Raw genomic sequence first — 22843 nt, 5'->3', positions numbered from 1 at the left:
TGTACTTGTACTACCTAAACAAAATATACCCTAACCCACTAGCTAGAGGTACCAAGATGCCGGAAAATAGTTTCTTTCTTAGGACTACTTGCCTTTGGAAATTTCTTCCTGCTCTCTATTTCCTCAACTACAAATATGCAACAATTTTAAAGTAATATGAATGAAAACCTTGTTGTTCAAGTTCTCACTTAGGTTCCAACCCCTTTATAAATCTGAACTCTACCACTTCTTGTTTGGAGTCAATGATAATAAATAAAAAGTATGTCTCGGCTCATATACAAAATTACAAAATAGTAATGAAGGGTCAAGGAGGATGGAAGCACCCAGGAGAGAAAGCAGTAGCTAGATCTATAGTGGATGAGTGCAAAAGGGTACTGGGACTTTAGATAGGCTTATTGCCACTCAAATTCCATTGAAAACCAATGGTCGTTGCCAGTGAGAAATCAATGGTGACTGGCTGTTGCGATAATGCAAATGCAAAGTCATTTGCAAAGGTTATCATGGAGAGTACTGGAAATCTGGTTGTTGTCATTGTTGACACCCATACTTGAAGGAACACCACAGGTTATTATCAGTGAGTACTCTTTGATGATTACCTATGTGAGAACTCCTAGTGAGTACAAATAATAATAATTATTATTATGATGTAAGGACTAGTAATGATGGCAATGTGGAAGTATGGTTTGACAAAAGTGTCATGACAGCCAAGCAATTGCAACATAAACGTCCGGATTTCGTAGTCATAGACAAGATCTTAAAGAAGTGTCAAATCAGAGTTTTCAATACCCTGAGACAAGAATGTGAATAAGAAGTGTGACAATTATGCTCTATTGACATTGGAGGTAAGGTGTATGCATGGAATTAAAACCCAAGTACTCCCGGTAGTAGTAGGTATACTAGGTGTGGTATCAAGTCGTTCAGAAGGGCATTTGAGAAACACTAGGAATCCCTTATGTGTTGGACGGTCTTCAGGAAAACCCTTAATCTTTGAAACTCCTAATTTGGAGTCAGGAATTGAGAATAAATTCCATCTCCTTACTGGGAATCGTTATCAAACGAAATTATTATTAATAATAATATCTAGAGTGGAATTTAAATTGTTTTTAAAGAAAAAGTTAAAAAAAAAAAAAAAAAGCAAAAATAAAAAATTGCAAAAGCACGATAATAAACAAATAATTTATTAAAATGACATAATCTCTGTAACAACAAATCGAGAATAAATAAAAGAAAATCAATTCAATCTTTAATGAAAAATCCGTAATAAATATATCTTACATGAATATGTGTAATATAGAGCAACATTATCCTCACACATGTTTTATTATGCATCTAATATCATTAAAGAAAAATATTTATCATATCGTTTATAGTTTAATAAGTTAAATCACAAGTTAAATCATTGTACACAAATTTGTTGCATTGATATATTTGAACATGTAGATCCACATGTATATTTTACAATATGCACACACACGCGTTTTCCGATATGCAAACCTACATGTGAATTTGGTATATGCACCCACATATAGTTTTAGATATGAAAACGTACATGTGCATTTTGCGAACCACCCCTATGTATATTATTTTAAATATTCAAACTTGTATGTAGTTTTGAATATGAAAACTTATACATGGATTTTGATGTGTCCATTAACATTTTTTAGGATATTCAAATCAACATGTGAATTTTTTAGGTGGATTTTGGACATTCGAATTTACATGTTGATTTGGGATGTCAAAACGTACATAAAGATTTTTGATATTCAAATATACATGTGGATTTTTATATGGATTTTGGACACTCAAACCTACATGTAGATTTGCTATATCAAAACGTACATATTTATCCATTATACATAGACTTTTAATATTCAAATCTACATGTGGATTTCTTATATGGCTTTAGTTATCCAAACCAATATGTAGATTTAGGATATCACAAACCTACATGTGGATTTTGGGATATTCAAATATAAATGTAATATTTTTATGTGGATTTTGGATATTAAAACCAACATGTGTATTTTGATATTCAAATGTACATATAGATTTCAATATATGCATCACAGATGATTTTGGACATACAGTCTACCTTGATAAATCAACCACAGGCGTTTTGGAATATGTGAATGTATGTACTCATTTTGATAGTGTTTGGTCTATACAAATTAATATATATATATATATATATATATATATATATATATATATATATATATTAGTGCCATATGTATTTTTGCCTAAGCGAACACACAAATGAATTCTGATAAATACACCCACATGAGTTTATTCAAATATTTGAATACATGTTAATTAGTTCAGCATTTAAAAATATACAGCATATATACGAGTTTAGTTAATAAACACGGAAAAACTACAGCCATACAGATCAGATGAAGCCTTCGTTTTTTGATTTACTCATTACAAACAAGGGTGAAAAGTAAAAACTTTCTTTTTCAATATTCTAATTTTTGCATAATAGTGACCACAATTAATGAAATGCAAATATTAGTCGAAAGGTTTCGCATTTCTATCACAAATATATAAAATAAAATATATTTATTTATTATAGAAATGTGTGGCACGTTTACACACTTCCAATGCATTTCAAAAGCCAAAAGAGCATTAAATGCATTTCTACCAATATTCTACAGCAACATCCATTCTACAATAAAAGGTTGTAAAATCAGCTTCTATAATAGAATGCTATTTACGTTATACTTATGTAAAATCGATTTCCATGGTAAAATGCAAGGACATACATTTTCATAAGATGTTATGAAATTTATTATACAGTGAATAGCAATGAAATGCACTTCCATGGCAAAATTCAATGAAATGCACTTTCATGGCAAAATTCAATGAAATGCACTTTCATGGCAAAATTCAATGAAATGCACTTTCATGGCAAAATTCAATGAAATGCACTTTCATGGCAAAATTCAATGAAATGCACTTTCATGGCAAAATTCAATGAAATGCACTTTCATGGCAAAATTCAATGAAATGCACTTCCATGGCAAAATTCAATGAAATGCACTTTCATGGCAAAATTCAATGAAATGCACTTTCATGGCAAAATTCAATGAAATGCACTTCCATGGCAAAATTCAATGAAATGCATTCCATGGCAAAATTCAATGAAATGCACTTCCATGGCAAAATTCAATGAAATGCACTTCCATGGCAAAATTCAATGAAATGCATTTCCATGGCAAAATTCAATGAAATGCACTTTCATGGCAAAATTCAATGAAATGCACTTCCATGGCAAAATTCAATGAAATGCACTTCCATGGCAAAATTCAATGAAATGCACTTTCATGGCAAAATTCAATGAAATGCACTTTCATGGCAAAATTCAATGAAATGCACTTTCATGGCAAAATTCAATGAAATGCACTTTCATGACAAAATTCAATGAAATGCACTTTCATGGCAAAATTCAATGAAATGCACTTCCATGGCAAAATTCAATGAAATGCACTTTCATGGCAAAATTCAATGAAATGCACTTTCATGGCAAAATTCAATGAAATGCACTTTCATGGCAAAATTCAATGAAATGCACTTCCATGGCAAAATTCAATGAAATGCACTTCCATGGCAAAATTCAATGAAATGCATTTCCATGGCAAAATTCAATGAAATGCACTTTCATGGCAAAATTCAATGAAATGCATTTCCATGGCAAAATTCAATGAAATGCACTTTCATGGCAAAATTCAATGAAATGCACTTTCATGGCAAAATTCAATGAAATGCACTTTCATGGCAAAATTCAATGAAATGCACTTTCATGGCAAAATTCAATGAAATGCACTTTCATGGCAAAATTCAATGAAATGCACTTTCATGGCAAAATTCAATGAAATGCACTTCCATGGCAAAATTCAATGAAATGCACTTTCATGGCAAAATTCAATGAAATGCACTTTCATGGCAAAATTCAATGAAATGCACTTTCATGGCAAAATTCAATGAAATGCACTTTCATGGCAAAATTCAATGAAATGCACTTTCATGGCAAAATTCAATGAAATGCACTTTCATGGCAAAATTCAATGAAATGCACTTCCATGGCAAAATTCAATGAAATGCATTTCCATGGCAAAATTCAATGAAATGCACTTTCATGGCAAAATTCAATGAAATGCACTTTCATGGCAAAATTCAATGAAATGCACTTTCATGGCAAAATTCAATGAAATGCACTTCCATGGCAAAATTCAATGAAATGCATTTCCATGCCAAAATTCAATGAAATGCATTTCCATGGCAAAATTCAATGAAATGCACTTCCATGGCAAAATTCAATGAAATGCACTTTCATGGCAAAATACAATGAAATGCACTTCCATGGCAAAATACAATGAAATGCACTTCCATGGCAAAATACAATGAAATGCCACACGATAAAATGCAATAAATATGTTTTTACAATAAAATGCATATCACAATAAAAGTTTATAAAAAGCATTTCTTTCGCTAAATGCCATTAAATGTATTTTCCAAATGGTTTACGATGAATTGATTGGAAATGCATTTTTGTTGTGAAAAGCATTCCTACATTGCAATGAAAATAACATGAAATTCATTCCCTAATTTTTCATCATAATTTCAATTTCTAAATCTTTGTGCAATGTATTTGTTTAATTAAAGATGATTATAGAAATCTTAATATATCAATTCAATTATAGTAAAGCATATTAAATTCAATTTTATGATATGAATACACTGTTCTATTAGCAAATTGAAATTAAAAAAATCTACACAAAAATGTTGAATACATTTCTATAATAACGCTATGTTGAGTTCATCTGTAATGGTAGTTATAAAAAAATAGCAATGCATTTCTATATTTAACTAAAAAGTATTTTTTTTCTTAACAGACATTCATTATTTCAACAGGAATATTATTCAACAACAAATTATGCAAATTGATGTAAGAAAGCACAGTGGAATTTTCATGGGTCACACTAGTTAATCATATTATAGAGACATAAACAAACAATATGGCTGGAAGGAAGGTAGAAGGAGAAGTATCATAAACTTATTCCAGATCTGTCTAACCGCGTTGAATTAAATGGCTCCCGTTGCTGAATTAAATGGTGTCACCCCATGCAAGATGAGCTCTCCGGGGACAAATGGGATGTGGGTTCAAACCTGGTTGGAGGCTACTCCCTTATTTCTGACTTCACACCGCTTACATTAATGGTCGGGGGGATTAATTCAACCTAGAATTTTGTGATAAAAATGAGACAAACAAAAAAGTTAGTAAAATAAAATTAATAATATTAAAGCACATAAAATAATAATAATAATAAAGACAGAAAAACTCAACTGTGACATCAAAATCAACCAAAACAATGGTGAAAGGTTAATTTTGTTCTCCTCAGATCTACAGTTCTGAATATATGGAAAGATTGTTATCCGCCACTCCTCTAGTGGACTAATGAAAACTATCTGTAGCAGAAATGATAGATCAATAACGTTTCAAGATCGAAATTCAATCGCTATAATCCCAAAGTTGTCCCTTTCATTTTCTAAGGTCCTTCATATTTAATTGATCCAAAAAGATTTGTCTTATGTTTTGAAACTTGGACTCTACAATGCAGTCATGGTTCCAATAGCAACATATTATTTTGAGATTTGAGTATTAAAGACGTATGATGCAGACTCTCTGTTTTTAAAAATAACTGCATGAGAACGATGGTTAGCAAAACTTGTCTGAATCGCTGCCTAAGAACCCAAATTAAAGAAACCTTTGAGTTTCGAAATAGCATCAAGGTTATTAAGAAAAAGAAGACTGAACTCCTTTGGTCATATCGTCAGGTCCTGAAAGCAATGTATATCGAGCTATCAAGGAACACTTTTCTATTAAAAGACCTTGCAGTATGTCTCCAAAGCTCTAGACTGACTAGCTTTTCGGCAATATAGAACTTCCTTTGCAATGGCAAGGTTAGCAAAACACTGAACAATATGGAAAGATTGTATATCTAGAAAGAGTGCAAAAATTCTTGGAGGATTATTCAATAAAGGAAAGTAAAGCAAAACTTTTTTTTTATATAATAATTTATGTAAGACAACAAGTAAAACTCACGAATATATGACTCATACAAGTCATCTTGAGAAGGATGTGGCTCTTTACTATGCATGGGCAGCCATTCACTATAGTTACAGACTGTAATTGCGCCATGTGCTGCAAGTCATGTCCATAGCACTGAGTACAAGAGGACCAGTTGAGGTCATGACAAAAGGTCATCTCAGTAAAGGTACTACCTTATATCGCCTTAACCACATGATCTCTCCAGAGCTCTAGACTGATCAGATCTGCAGTGATATAGAATATCCTCTGCATATGTGTTCAAATATGAGTTCAAATATGTGATCTACTTTAGTTCAAAAGTGCATATGGACAGCCTCCATATACACGTTTGAATTAAAATTGAACACACTTATAACGAAAAGAAATGTTCCTAAAACATCATATCATACAGAATATCAGACCACAGTGAAACATGAGAATATAAGATGTTATAAAAGCAAAAAAAAACATCTTTCCCTCTCTCTCTCTCTCTCTATATATATATATATATATATATATATATATATATATATATATATATATTGGCATCAAGTCATTATTCAAGCACATCTGATTGAACACAACAGAATCATTCTTTTTTCCGATTTTTTAAAATATCTTTTCAATTTGCCAAGCGGTCTTTTTTTATTTTAGCTGGCATATTGTATATAATGGCGCCCAAAAATTGTTGTTCAGCCATATTCTTCTCAAGCGCTTTCTATCCGTGCAACCGATCATCGTCAGGAGTGATTGTTGTTGTTGTTGTTGTTGTCGTTTTCTTTGAGGCTTGGTGTATTTATAGATTATTATTATTTTTTTGTTATAAAGGTGGGTGCAGGATGATAAGGGGCGAATTATTTTTTAATTTCGATTTTCTATAAATACACCAAGTCTGAAAGAAAAAGAAAAAGAAAACTACAACAACAACAACAATCGCTCCTGACGACGATTGGATGCACCGATAGAAAGCGCTTGAGAAGAAGATGGCTGAACAACAACTTTTGGGCGCCATATTATACAACATGCAAGCTGTAATAAAGAAGACCGCTCGACGAATTATAAAGATATCCAAAAGAATCGGAAAAAAAGAATAACTCTGTTGTGTTCAATCAGACGTGCTTATATATATATATATATATATATATATATATATATATATATATAAAATTGTATTAATAAAAGATGGAAACTTCAAAACTTATTCCACCAGTATATGCCTTAATTTGCTTCAGTTTGTGATTATCCGTTACACCTCCGCATTGGATGGCAAGTAATATAAAATACTTTTATTTACATACTAAACAATGCTTTAAGTAAACTACATTGACTAATATATATATATATATATATATATGGCTAAAAAATCAATACGAAAATATATAAATGTTTATATATTTTCTGTATTTATTTCCTATTTGTTGACATGTAGGAATACAAAAAGTCTTTCGATAAAAACGAAAACGTTTCTTTTAAGAACACATATTTTCAACTGATCCTTCGGTCTTCTTCATATATATATATATATATATATATATATATATATATATATATATATATATATATATATATAAACACACTTGTCTTATAGTTACTGTCTTTACCGTATTTACAATTGAAAGCATTTTAAAACCTTTTTAAGGGAGGCATTGCTTAAATAAAAAGAACAGTAAAATAACACTTATTTGCAATATATTTATTTTGTGGACTAGTGGCAAGGGTATAGGACTTCATTCACAAGTTTCAAATCTCGCTAGATTCTGCCACACTGATGAGCCATAAAATAGTGAAATACATGCCTGTAATAATTAATGCCTAATTATTTATGTGGTAAGTTCTTTCCCTTTAAGATCGAATATTATCTATTTCTCATTATTTGTGTTTATAAAAAAACAATACTTGAAGTGGGATTGTCACAACAGTCTTGTGGTAAGAAACTTGGGTCTTTGAATCGTTTGACTTGTGAAACAATTTCATCGCCCATATCGATGAGTGCTAATAGCAACATGGAATGAATATATATATATATATATATATATATATATATATATATAGCTTCCTTCAGTCTTGACAGACTATGTGAAAGTGCCCGTGCATGGAATTTTTGTGGCAAGAGTTACACAATCTCAAACCACACCTGACTCAGCATTGTTAAATACCAGTGGCAAGAGGACTACTGGAAATAATCGTGAGATAAGATGAGAGCACAAACAATGCCTATAATTCCGTTACCACCGGCGATCAGCAATAAACTAACCACTTCTCAAACAGAGAAAGTAAAGTCTGGGAGGATGGACCTTCTAGAACTGTACACAATCATACTGACAGAAGACTTAGCCTCGGTTGGTATGAACAACACCAATCAGGTTTGTCGAAGATAAGGGTTAATGGACAGATTGTAAGTTGACAATGGAAAGATGTGTTGCTCCAGTGAACAGAGAACCATAAAAATGTATAAGTTTGGCAAATCATATATTTATTATCCTTTCATAAGTACTTCAATATACCCGGTTAAACAATATATGTGATAAGACAACAAAACAATCGATGCCTGTATTTTGTCCTTAAGCATGTGGTGAAGCTCCCCAGACTATGCACATGGAGGGACGGACTATAAAAACTTCCAAATCACTTTCAGTTTAACTAAAGACAAAGAAATCAATGACAGTGGTATATTTTTTTTTATCAATAATGAAAAAAAAATGTCTGACAAAATGTTTACATATGGGACTTCAACACTTGAAAACGATATTAAAGTCTAGAATGTGATTGGCCACAATTGAGCATTATGGTTCACTGTGAACCACGAGTTCCCAATTTTATTTACTTGTGGACCTTTTGAGATATACTTAATCATCTGTGGATCCCATATATAGTTTTTCTTTTTTATATCAAAGTTTTTTTTTTTTATTCAGATTTTTAATAATTTCTTAAAAAAAAAAAATACAAAATTGGAACCGTCTAGTCAAATTAAAGCATCCAATATATGATTAGACTGGAGGTTACTGGCCCTATTTTGCTTGTAAACTTGCTGAGAGACATTTTATCATCTGAGGGCACCATGTATGCATATATAGTGTTTTTTTTTTCTAATCAAATATTCGTTTTCTAGGTTAGTAAAAAACATGAATTAATTTTATTCTGGAAAATTTCAATAAACTCACCTACATTTCCTAGTAAATGGAATAAATAGAAACCTTTTCTCCTCTAGATTCCCAGTTAGGAATCTCTGTTCTAAGGCAATGAAAACAGTATTTTTACGAAGAATCTTTAATATCGAAACTACTTTTTTTTAAATTGTTTACCAAAATGCTATAAAGTAAAAATGTTTCAAATTATTTATTAATTGTATGTGTTCTTCTGGCATTATGATTTAATAATAAATATTTCAAAAAATTATATAAAGTTAAAAAAATAAAATATAACAAAATTTTGTGTAAAAAATGAAATCCAAAAAATTATATGAAGTTAAAAAACGAAATTTAAAATAATTTGGCTATGAAATAAATGAAAATTTAACAAATTTGATGTTAAAAAAGTGGAATTAAACAATTTCTTTTGAAAATAATAACAATGTAATTAAAAAAAGGCTATTTGAAAAAAATAAAACAAAAACTGAAATAAAAAACTAAATGAAAAAACTCATTAAATTTTAAAAAATCATAAAAAGATTTTTTAAAAGAAATGAAATAAAATTCATGAAATTAAAAAAAAAACATATGAAATTAAAAAAAAAAAACACGAAATAAAATTCTGAGATAAAAAAATAGAATTTAAAAAATTCATATGAGATTTAAAAAATTATATAAAATTCAAAAGAGAAACTTTTAAAAATTAGGGTGATTGGATTAAAAAAAATAAATATTCGCCTTACACTTAGATTTTCTTTAAAATTTGAAAATGTGGAAAAATTGTAAGAAAATGAATAGGCGATAGAAGTATTTAAAATAGTTTTCCTAAATTTTATTAAATACATACGTGGGTTTCATTTGAATTTAAAATTTTACGACAGAAAAAATCTTTCTAAAATTCTCTATCATGTTTTTCATGTACAATTATTTGCACAAAATTCACAATTATTAAAATTTTAAAATTTTATACTGCTTGCATTCGTTTAAATTTAGTCTTATTAATCAACTAGCAGAATATTCAATTCTAGTTAATAATAAAATTCACCAAATGGAAAAGTTTGGTACTACTTTTAAGTTGCCTTTAAACTATTTAAAACACTACCTTACAATTAGAATCCTTATTTCAATTTTAATCTAGAAGAAAGTTTAAGAGTTAAAGCTTAAAAGACCTTAAAATGTGGTTAAAATTCAAGGAATTTTGCTTAATTCGTGTCTTAGAACTATGGATCAAATTTAATGTAAATCAGAAATATTTGAATTTTCAAATGGGCGATTGTACGAATATTACACCTCCTACCAACCCTTTATTTTATATATATATATATATATTATATATATATAATAATATATATAAAGTAATTTTGATTCCCCCCCCCCCCCCCCCAAATTTAGCAATTATAGGAAAATAGCGGAACACATCTTACGGAAATCTCTTCCACACAACACCAACAGCATTTTCTAAAATGTATTTCACAAAAATATTCTTAATTTTTATGATGATTAAAAACGTATTACATTTATTCCAAGATTTCTGCTTCTCTGAAAAACGTCTTGCAAAATTCTCTTCTGTAATTCTGGCTGTAATTATACGTTTAGAGTAACCGCATTCAGTTTAAAGAAACACATTCAGCATTCGTCATGTTTCACCTCATAGATAAGTACAGTTTGGGCGCTGATCTTTTCAATTTACACGTTTTAAAATTATTTCAAATGACATATTTGCTTCTTTAAATAACACAAACAGCTAAAATTTATTTAGTTACACAGAGTAATTCATGCTATTGCAACAAAATAAACACATTTTCTTTGGAAATATTCTGTATTGCATTCTACATCAATATAAAAAAAAATACCCGATCATTCTGATAAATAAAAAATAACTGTTATGTTTAGACATAATTGTTTGTTTGCATTGTTTTTTTTTTTTTGTCATAGACTAAAATATTACATCTCTGAATGTAAATATCTACTTATTACCATATTATTTGTGGAAATTGTCTCAGTCTAGAATGATTACTTATTACACAACTGATTATTAAATATCTTCAGGATTATTTATATAACACGGTCAATATCAAATATTTCATTTTAAATACAAAGACCTTCGTACAAACACCGTCTTTGGTAACATGTTCTTGTATTTTTTTTTTTTTTTATCTGATTCCAATTTTTTTCCTGTGACGAAACTCCCACCCCCTTGAAAAGGGTCGCTGGATTAAAACAAAATTAAAATTGCCTCAGTCTAGAAGAATTTCTCCGTCACGGGCCAAGTACAGAAAACGAAAAACAAACTAAACGGAACTAACTCTAACCTAACCCTAAACTAACTTTTAGTTTTAGTTTGCAAAGTCGGTTTACCTCTGCTTGTATTGTGTAAAGGCATCAAAATAAGCAAAAACTAATCCTCACCCTCACGATCTACAGTGATCCCCAGTTCTAAAATCTAAAACTTAAAATATTTTACAGTTCTTTTTTTATAGTTAAATCATATAACATAAACCTAACTTACATTAAATACAGATGAATTTTACTCTGGCGAAGCATAATTTTTTTTCCAGTTATTTTTAACACTTGTAAATAAGTCACTTTCGGTTCATAGAGACGAAATCGTAATAAATTTTAGGTCAATTAACCTCGTTTTTTTTTTTTTTTTTTATGCATAATTTTTTCTTTTTTTCTATTTTCTTTGTTTGAAAACAAAAAAAATCAATCGCGTGTGCTACTTTCGATCCACCGCTGTGGATGGAAATTTTTGTCGTTTTGTTGATCAATAAATATTCAGGTCTATAACGATTACAAGAAGCATTATAGCAATTATCAAATCAAACTCTGATGAGTTTTCTATACTTGTAGTTCCTCAACAAAATAACATTTACCCACTAACTCATGATGTGCGGGGGCAAAAAAGAACTACCAATGCATGTTGTTTAGATGGAGAACAATTCTCCCCAATTATAATTTTTAAATGGAGTATCTAACAGCAAAATCCCACTGTAAACCTCCTTAGACATCTAAATTTTCTACTCTGATAACACCTTTCCTTGGACTGCTTATCTTTAGAATTTCCTATTTTCCCAACCATACTAATATCCAATGAAGGCCACATTAGATATTTGCCAAAAATTATTTTATTTATCTCTTTATCAGGAGGTGCGACCCAGGTGTCGGTGTCAGGTGGAGTTTTAAGAAGAGTAGGAAGTCAAATTTGGGTTTATTTTCTTGCTTCCTTTGTTAGTCCTTTAGTCCTCACATTCCATGAGCGATGTTTCTGACAAGGGGGAAGAATTGTATTTTTTTATAATCAGAATCTATTTATCTATCATTCATCGTTTCATACTTTTTTACTTGGAGTGTCATATTTTTTTAAAAGTCTCTTACAGCAAATGGCTTCATGCTTTGTCTGGAGTGATTTCCATAAAACATCTCCCAAAACACCAGTGCATTCTAATCTACAAAAATGCCCAAGCAGTCTTAAGAATTCCTTAGAAGGAGCATCTCAGGCATCTAACCTCTTCTGAGAGAGAAGGTAAAGCCTGGGAGGGTATAACCTTCTAGAGTTAAACAGAACCATACTTCAGCCTAAGAGCAACAAAGCCACTGTAGGATTTGCATCATCATGTCTGTATGATAAAACATTTTACCAAAATGGAGGACAAAGAAGGGATTTCCCCGAAAAAGTCCATTTTCTGGATCATATCACTCAATGGAAAACTTGGATCCAATTTTGAGATAATCAGAAAAATAAAAAAATAATAAATGGACTAAAAGAATAATAAAACAGCAGTCGTCGTCGTCGTCGTCGTCGTCGTCGTCGTCATCATCATCATCATCATCATCATCATCATCATCATCAGCATCATCATCAGCATCATCATCAGCATCAATTTAACATTCATTTTACATGCTAGCACGTGTTGGTTATCTTTAAGAAATTAACTTCCTAATTAACCTATCAAGTTCATTGCTTATCCCCATTTTTCAAGTCCATTCTTATCACATTTTCCCATGTTTTCTTCGTTCTTTCCTTCTGAACTGAATCTGCTACCTCAACTGTTCTACATCTAATCCAAGAACTTTTATTCATTCTTTCAATATGCCCATACTATCAGAGTCTACTTTTCTGCACACATCTCCTTATGCTGTTCAGATTTCATCATCCTCTAAGATGATCAGAATGAGACCTGTCTTTAACACTCATATTACATATACATTGTATCATTCTTATATAATTTCTATCCATGCAACGCATGTCCTCATCCCTCACTGTAAGAACAGAAGTTTATTGAACTTACACCATTCACCCCTAACTGATTTTTTTTGTTTGTTTTTTAATTCTTTTTCACTCCAAACAAGGCATAGTGCTACTTGGATGTGAGGGGTTACTGTTAAGGATCATGTCTAACAAAAGACTGTGGGGAGTTGAGCAGCAAGATGTCTGTTTACATTACATTTAAACTTCTACATGTTAGGGAAGCAGGGAACAGGAAGAGAATTCCAAAGTCTAGCATTTCTAAGGAGTAGAAGGCTTTCCAGCATTTAAAGATCACAATAGTGAAAGGGTGGGATTTTGCTGTTTGTCAGATTAGTCACGATTATGTACATCGGGAGGATACAAGTGCTAGGAGTTCATTAGAGCACATTCAGTTAAAGTAAAACAGGCACAGGAATGCAACATTGCGGCGATAGAGGTTTGCGCTTGACTGATAGTGGAGGGTTTATTAGATCGGAGACTTTTTTGAACATTGTCTAAGAGTGAGGACCTAGTAGTAGATGCACCAGTCCAGAAGCGACAACAATATTTCATGTATGCGCGAATTTGTAAAGATATAGGATACTCTGGGGTGTGAGTAATATTCTAGCACAGTAGAGGAAGCCCATCTTTGCAGCAACTTTGCATCATTCTCATATAATCTCTATCCATGCAACGCATGTCTTCAACCTTCACTGGTCAGGTTTCACTTGCATACATTCTTACACTGTGTACACATGCTTGATAAGATCTCTTGTTTGACAGAGATAATACTCTGCTAGTTAGTAATAACAAAAGTTCCCTGAACATACTCCATCCATTTCTAACTCTTGCAATCACAAGTCATCTTGTACTCTAATGGTATCACCAACTTTAACAATATTTTATGGAAGGTTATGTGTGCATACACACATGTATGTATGTGTGTATATTTTGGCAGCAAGTCATTATTCAAGCATGTCTGATTGAACACGACAGTTATACTTTTTTTCCAATTTTTATGAATATCTTTTCTATTCATCGAGCCGTCATTTTTTTTTATTTCAACTGGCATGTTGTATACAATGGCATCCAAAAGTTGTTGTTCAGCCATATTCTTCTGAAGAGCTTTTATACAACATCCCAGCTGAAATAGAAAAGACTGCTCGGCAAATGGAAAAGATATTCAGAAAAATCGGAAAAAAGAATAATTCTCTCATGTTCAATCAGACGTGCTTGAATGTATGTATGTATGCATGCATGCATGTGTATACGCATATATATATGTACATATCTACACATATGTATAGATACACACATATATACATATGAAAGTTTTGGGGTGTTTTGTATAGAGGTGGTGACAAAAAAAGGAAGGAGAAATGTTATGGTGTGGGATGGGAGACGAGATCATAGGGAGAAAGGAAAAATGAGGAAGAGAAAAAAGGAGAGAAAGACAACAGCTAGAGGAAAAAAAGAGTAGGAAATAATGGGTAAGTGTATGGGCAAGACTCTAGGAAGTAAATGATGGGTTAAAGTTAGTGGAGTATGAAATTTGAATTTTGTTCGTTTATGATATTTTTGGTGAAGGACGGTGTTATTTTAAAGAATCCCAATCTTTGGTTGATGTCTTTGTTGTAAGTAGGATATGAGACTACTGGTACTTATAATGGCTGACATCTTGGTCATATTGCGCGATCTTTGACCATTGCAACCCACTTTTACTAATACTAAGTGGCGGTATAGAATGCAGTGGAGACATTATGGAATGTTCTCTCCAATTCTCTCTCCTCTGATCTTGAGCGCGTAGTACAATGGGGAAAGGAGTGGCTGGTTACTTTTAATGCATCTAAAACCAAGCTTCTCTCTTTACATCATCAACATTCTAATCCACATTTGTCATCAATTGAAATGAATGGCTCTCGTCTTCAGGAGGCCTCAAGTTTTGACAAGCTTCTGGGCTTGACCATTACTCCTGATCTTAAATGGAACACGTATATCAAATCTGTTGCCAAGGCCGCTGGAAAAATGGTGGGATCTTTCTATCGATCCAGTAGATATCTCACTGCTGATGCTATTCTCTATCTATATAAGAGCCAGGTACGTCCAAGGATGGAATACTGTTGCCACATCTGGGCAGGAGCTGCTAGAAAGGACTTGTCCTGCCTTGATAGAGTTCAAAATAGACTTCGTAGCCTCGTAGGAGATGTCCTTTTCTCCTCCTTGCAACCTCTATCTCACAGAAGAGATGTTGCGAGTTTGTCTCTAATGTATCGTTATTTTCATGGAAAGTGTTCAACTGAGCTTCAATCTATGGTCCCCCCTCGCCAAACTTTCACAAGAAACACTCGTCTAGCTGTAAACACTATCAATAATTTCCCCCACTCTTTATCTGTGCCTAAACCTAAACGTAGATTCCATGAACAAAGCTTCTTTCTTAGAACTCCACGCCTGTGGAATTGTCTTCCGTTTTCCTGCTTTCCGGCTGACTACAATATGGTTTTGTTCAAGTCTAAAGTAAATAAGTTCTTGATGAGCCGTTCCATATAAGTTATTAAATTTACCAAATTTTCATTACTAATGATTACTATATTGACCAACTTCTACTGTACACTCTTTAACCCTTATCCTTGAGTGGCCTCTGGGCCTTGATAATGTGGTGATGTCTTTGTAAAAAAAAAAAAAAAAAAAAAAAAAAAAAGGTTATAGTATATGGTTAATCCAGATTCCGCAGTCAAAGACCAACTATTAGTGGCCTTGATAATATGGTTGGGTCTTCTTTATGAGTTGCTGTTGAGATCTTTAACTACCCATCAGCATATTTATGCCAAGCATGTAGAGAAGGAGGAGATAGACCTTATCGATGAGCTCTCTATTCAGGCGCCAAGTTGTATGCCCATATTATTTTCAATAGTGTTGGGGAAAGACGGACGTTAATGGTCGAAGATTGAGCTATTGATGAAGAACTAAAGTTGGTACTCAGTTGTCACAGTGGCGGTATAGAATGCAGTGGAGACATTATGGAATATTTTAAGCATATGCAAATCAAATGCTTTCATAGGTCATGGTTTACAATCAGAGAGAAGAATCATCTGCATAATAATCTGGCAAATATGTCGCTTGAATATGAGACGAAGTTATTGAACATCTTTTTTATATATCTTAGTTTATATGACTTGTTTGATGAAAGAATGACGTAAGCACCAATTGATACTTTTCTAAGAAAAAAAAATGGTTAAATGTTTGCAGCATAATGATACTTCTTTGAGCCTTTAAATGGGGTTTAATAATCATGTAATGGAAGAAATTTATTAACTATTTAAATACAATCTTACAATATCATTCTAACATAAAGTACAAATTTAACCAGAAATAGTTATAAACCATATATAGAGGTCAGTGCAGTGAATAATATATAAAACAGAAAAACATTTCATATTAAAGATATTGATATATCTATTCTAAATTAGATTACATAAAAATACAAAATTAAATTTTTTAGATATTCGACTTTAATGAACAACAATGATTGCTGATTGATTTGCAAGTCCGGAAAAATTAAAACAAATAGAACATAATTAGGTAGAGAATTTAAAGAAAATATGTGGTCTTAAGTATTCACATTCCAACAGACGTATATCAAATATTCAAACACTTATTTTTACATAAATACTATGTTAGCGCAATATACCTAAGTCTAATTTGCATATTCATTTATAAGATGACATCTCATTAATTCACTATTCGTTATTATTGTTACTTTTAATTCAATGACTTTTTATTATTACACAGGGTTCTATTTATTTTTTACATCTGACTGAAGATCCAGGTGTAGATTGGTTTCCATGGCTTGCACGGATCCCTCTCATAATGTCAGCTCAGATATTCGATTCATAGTATGGCCGTCATGAAGTTACCAAACTTTCAAATCCTCCTTGATAGTTATAGCCAGGTTTGCATGGGTGGCCAATGCTAACTTGCATGACGCAGGCTCTGTTTATCCAGCCACCATTGCGTTTGACATAACCAAACCAGCAGAGATGCTTCTCATGTAGTACTACGTCTAGAAGTGGGATTTGGAGTTTTGCATAAAGAACAGAGTTACTGACATCATCTCTTACCTTTGTATGCCATATACAGTGAAGCATGGATCGTTCACTATGCAGAAATCTTGGATAGAAAATCATAATTTTGGAGGGGAAGTGTTTATTTCGACTATTTCAAGTTAAATTATTTGTAGGGGTTGCAATCCAGGTAAACAAATTACATATCTTACCACCACCACCACCACCACACAAAATCACACACATTGCAGCTAGAGGTCATGCAATTTACATACTTGAAGTTTTTTATTTTTTCAACTTTTCTAGTTACATTTATATTTTTGGGTGTGTGCTTATACCAGTCAACCATATGCAGCAAATAATTCAAGAATTCAAAGTTGAGGCCAAAGGTTTCTTGTCTGTCAAAGGTGTCGGGACGCACATCTGCTAGTCAATGTATATTTAGTGTACATTTTATTGATACAAACATTTTAGCCACACACATATTGACATGCTTCAAATTATAGGTTTATTTTGGATTAGCCTCGTCATACCAAGTTTTCATCGTAACTACTTGATCTGGCAAGGTGAAATAAAAAAATTGGCTGAAATATGCCTGCATATATGTAGCCAAAATGTTTGCATCAATAAAAAAAATTATACTAAATGTTAAGCTTCAATTGTTATTGAGCACTATTCTACAAGCAGACTAAGGATATATATATATATATATATATATATATATATATATATATTAGTGGTGGGACTCGGAATCGGAAATCGAAAAAAATCGGAATATATGAGAGTATTGGAATTGGTATTGGAATTGGAAAAATTTGTACCGATTTTCCGATGCCAAAACGATTCTTTTAACTTTTTTTTTAATTATTTGATTTTGTTTAAAGCAAAATCTTCCGTATCTAGTGATAATGATAAAATTTATTGATTTTAAACCTCCAGTGAAGCTAAAATCGATAGATCGTCCCCCACAAGTATATTTTTACGTTTAGGAAAATATCTGCACATTTAACACGTGTTTTTCTACGGTAATCAGAGAAAAATACAGCTATATAGTTAAATATTTAGAGATTTATAAAGAATCGGAATCATGTATTGTATCGGAATCGAGAAAAATATTGGAATCGTCCCATTACTAATTTAGTTCCGTACTAAATTACCGATTCCAATTGTTTATAAATCTCTAAATATTAAACTATATAGCTGTATTTATACATATATATATATATATATATATATATATATATATATATATATATACCTACCTATGTCAGATTAGTAGAAGAGAACCCTAAAAAGTGTTGGATTATTAAGAAAATTTCAAAATAAGAGTAATATATGTTACAAAACATTTTTTTCAAATCCAAAACAAAAGGAGACAATACCTAGTCGCCTATGATGGACTCTCTTTAGCCTTTGTTTATACCTGTCCCCACTTAACGCCATTTCTGGAGAGACATGTATAAACAGAAATTGAAAATAGTTCGACGGTACTTTTTTTTCATCTTCTGTAATACACACACACACACACACACACATATATATATAAGTAAAATTTTCAAGTTGATAAACTAAAATAATTCTTGAATTCTCCTGAATGACACTCAATATATACTTTTTCTTAAAAATGTAAATATTATTTGATACCCATGAGATATTTTAATACTAGAGTTCAACCTAAGCTCAATATTAATAGCTTATATAAATGAAAGGTTGCAGATATTAATGATACTCCGTGTAAATATTTGAAATTCTAATTAATCCTTTGAATATTTCGAATGTACCTGATTAAACATACATATATATATATATATATATATATGTATGTATGTATATATATATACATACACACACACATATATACACACGTTTAGACATATATATATATACACATATGTACACACACATACATATACATGTATATGCACAAACACACACACACATACATATACACATGTACATGCACACACACATATATACATGTATATGCAGACACACATTATATATGTGTGTGTGTGTGTGTGATTACTTCATTTAATCACATAGATTAATATCCAAAGATATAGTTTTATGCGTAAATTTTTCAGTATTTACTTCAACAGTACTCAATACACAGGTAGAGCAAGGTAGTAAGTTATGAAAATATATATGGCAATTAAGCTATGCGGAATATTCTGCATAGCTTAATTACCATATATATTTTCATAACTTTCTACATATATATATATATATATATACACACACACATATAGATATATAATTGCCATTGCTTTTCTGTTTTTATTTGAGTAAATATGTAAAAATTATTTACAAAAAAAAAAAAATAAAATAATAAAATAAACGGATGTGAGTCTTTGTAACCCGTGATAAACCGCGATGTTTATCTTTTAACGAAGGGACAACCTACGATTTTTCTTTTTCATTTATCATTATTATTATTATTATTATTATCATTATTATTATTACACGCACACATGTATAATGTTGCAAGGTAACACAATATATTATGTACAGATTTTAAGTATTTACTATAACAGGGCTCAATACGTGCATAAAGCTAAGTAGTAAAGTATGAAAACATATTTACGGCAATTAAGATACCCAAAGGCGTCTGCGTTTTATCACTGCAGTGATCTCATTTTGGCCTACAATCTCCTTAGTTGCTATTGTGATATTCCTCAGAACCTATTATTCACTCCTACACCAGAAAGAGATCTACACGGATATCACCAAAAACTATTTTATCACCGATTTCAATTGTACCAGAGGAGGGCAATTTGTTGACCAGGATCCCTGAACCTTAGAATGGATTTCCAGGTGTAATAAATGTGCCAATGACCCAGCAATTCAAGGCGAATTTGGGCAGATGCTGGGCTACCGTATTCTCTTCTGTGTAAAGTCTACCACTTTTTCAGTACATGGCATTTGAAACACGGTTGTTTTATTTTTTGACAAATTTATTCAACTGAATTACATCTGATAAACTGTTTAAGTTATATTGCCATTTGTCTTAATTTGAAAAAAAAAAAAAAAAAAAAAAAAAAATGATAAAATTATTGTATACTAGACGATTACACGGGACCCATTTGGGTCCAAATTAACCCTTGTTTATTATTGTAAGCGCCTTTAATCGAGTGTGAAACTAAAAAGAAAAATATATTGCAAACACATCGGGGAATAAAAATTTTACGAAAACTTGTTATATATATATATATATATATATATATATATATATATATATATATATATGTATATATATATATATATATTATATATGTATATATTATATATATACATACATACATACATACATACATACATACATATATATATATATACACACACTGTATAATTGTTGCTTCATATTTGTTAATCAAATAAATCAAGTATGGTGTTTATAGAATAGTTCTTTATAACAAGTAGAACTGTATTTTAGTATACAATTTTATTTAGATAAAAAATTTTGGCTTCATATATGCATACATGTTTCAGTTGAGACTTTATTCAAAGTCCAGCTTACTCAGTCCACAGTAAATATTTGATGTTTGCATGAATAAAAATATATCCTAAAATATAGTTCTACTTGTTAGAGAACAGTATCTTATAAACACCTTAGCATCATTCCATTAAAATCTATGAACCAACAACCATACAAACACGATATATTATTTTATTTAGATATGATACACTATAGCATATAATGGAGATTCAAATAAAATAATTTATATTAACTTTAGTATGACCTCCAATCAAACATGGTATTGTTTTTTTAACTTGTGATTCAGTTTTGAAGGCTTAATAACATTTATATCATGTTAAATTAAGATAATCTTACCTCCCCTTCATTGTGAAAAAAGAATTCGATGACATGTAAATAAACACACTGCTGCTGACTAAAAACTATATTCACGTCATTCAAATAAAACCCTTGTTGACATGGTGTCCGAGTGGACGAGTTGACCAATTATTTACGCCATCCTTTTACTGTCCTCTTATCTATTGTTATATCTACAATCCTCTAGATTCATTTCCAACGTAGATATTTACGAGCATGGAAATATGAGCGTGTTGTATCAATTTATAGAAAGAAAGTGATAGCGAGAGGCACACGAGCTGAGAGTAAGAGAGCGGTAACATTAAATAATCGCATGTTTGGAAAATAACCTACGCATTGCATTTTATTTACGGATTACATTTAGTTAATTTGGTCTTCACACCCGAGTTTGAAAGAAGAAAAAATATTAATACGGTTAATATAATTAGTAAAAAAAGAGACGGCATTATCCAAGAAAGATAGCGTATAATAATGATTTTTTTTACAGAAACTGCAGTTAATGTATCGTTTTTATAATAGCAATAAACAATTTCACAATAACTGAATCGAATCTTTAAATTTTTAAATGTGAAGGATATAATGTATTAAAAAATAAACTTTTTATTCAAACAGTAACTGAATCATAAAAATTATTTTTTTTTTAAAAAGTGTATCATGGGTGCACTATTATTATTATTATTATTATTATTATTATTATTATTATTATTATCAAATATAATATAAAATTCAAAAATTTAATAGATTATTAATATATTATTATAGTAATAATTAATAATAATAATAATTATTATTATTATTATTATTATTACATTTAAAATAAGGCATTTTTTTTCTTTGGCTCTCCCAAATCAAAAATAATTTTTTAACAAAAGTAACGAAAATTTAACAAAAATAAACTGTCTAAAAACATTCCTCGACTCAGTAGTGATAATATAAAGTTTAAAACGCATTCCTTATAAAAAAAACTTTAAAAAAAACCCATAACAATGTGTTTGTTAAAAGAAATAACATTTATTTTAATCTGAGATTTCAAAAATTAAAATTTTTCTTGTCAGAGAGAAATGTTTTCTTTTCTTTTTCATTGCCTGATGTCAAAGTGGACTTCCTGTTGTAATAAAGAACAATCCTGTAATGTCACGTGGTGTGGCTAACATCGGACAATGAAAAAGGAAAAGAAAAAACATTTCTCTTTGATAAGGAAAAATTTAATTTTCGAAAGCTCAGATTAAAATAAATTTTATTTTAACACATTGTTATGGTTTTCTATTAAAAAAATATGGTGCTTATTTAAAATTAAACCTATTAAAAAACTAGATTACAAAAAAAAAAACTATATAATGTAGGTACGCATCATGGAACGAAGATATCACATTCCAAAAGTTATGTAAATTGATCAAGTAGTTCTTTATATATATATATATATATATATATATATATATATAATCGTTTTGTGGTCATTCTGATTGAATTGAATTGTCTCCCCCTTATTTATAAAATATTGCA

At 30.7% G+C, this 22843-nt stretch overlaps 1 protein-coding gene across 2 annotated transcripts in view; it reads right to left on the bottom strand.

Annotated features, from left to right (window-relative positions):
* Positions 1 to 22843, bottom strand: part of LOC145265460 (uncharacterized) — a 317648-nt gene that overhangs the window by 279969 nt on the left and 14836 nt on the right. The window lies entirely within an intron of this gene.

The sequence above is a fragment of the Euprymna scolopes genome, chromosome 40 (assembly GCF_053919585.1).
Source record: "Euprymna scolopes isolate OS-2025 chromosome 40, ASM5391958v1, whole genome shotgun sequence".
NCBI lineage: Eukaryota > Metazoa > Mollusca > Cephalopoda > Sepiida > Sepiolidae > Euprymna > Euprymna scolopes.
This window is presented reverse-complemented; position numbering and strand designations above follow the sequence as displayed.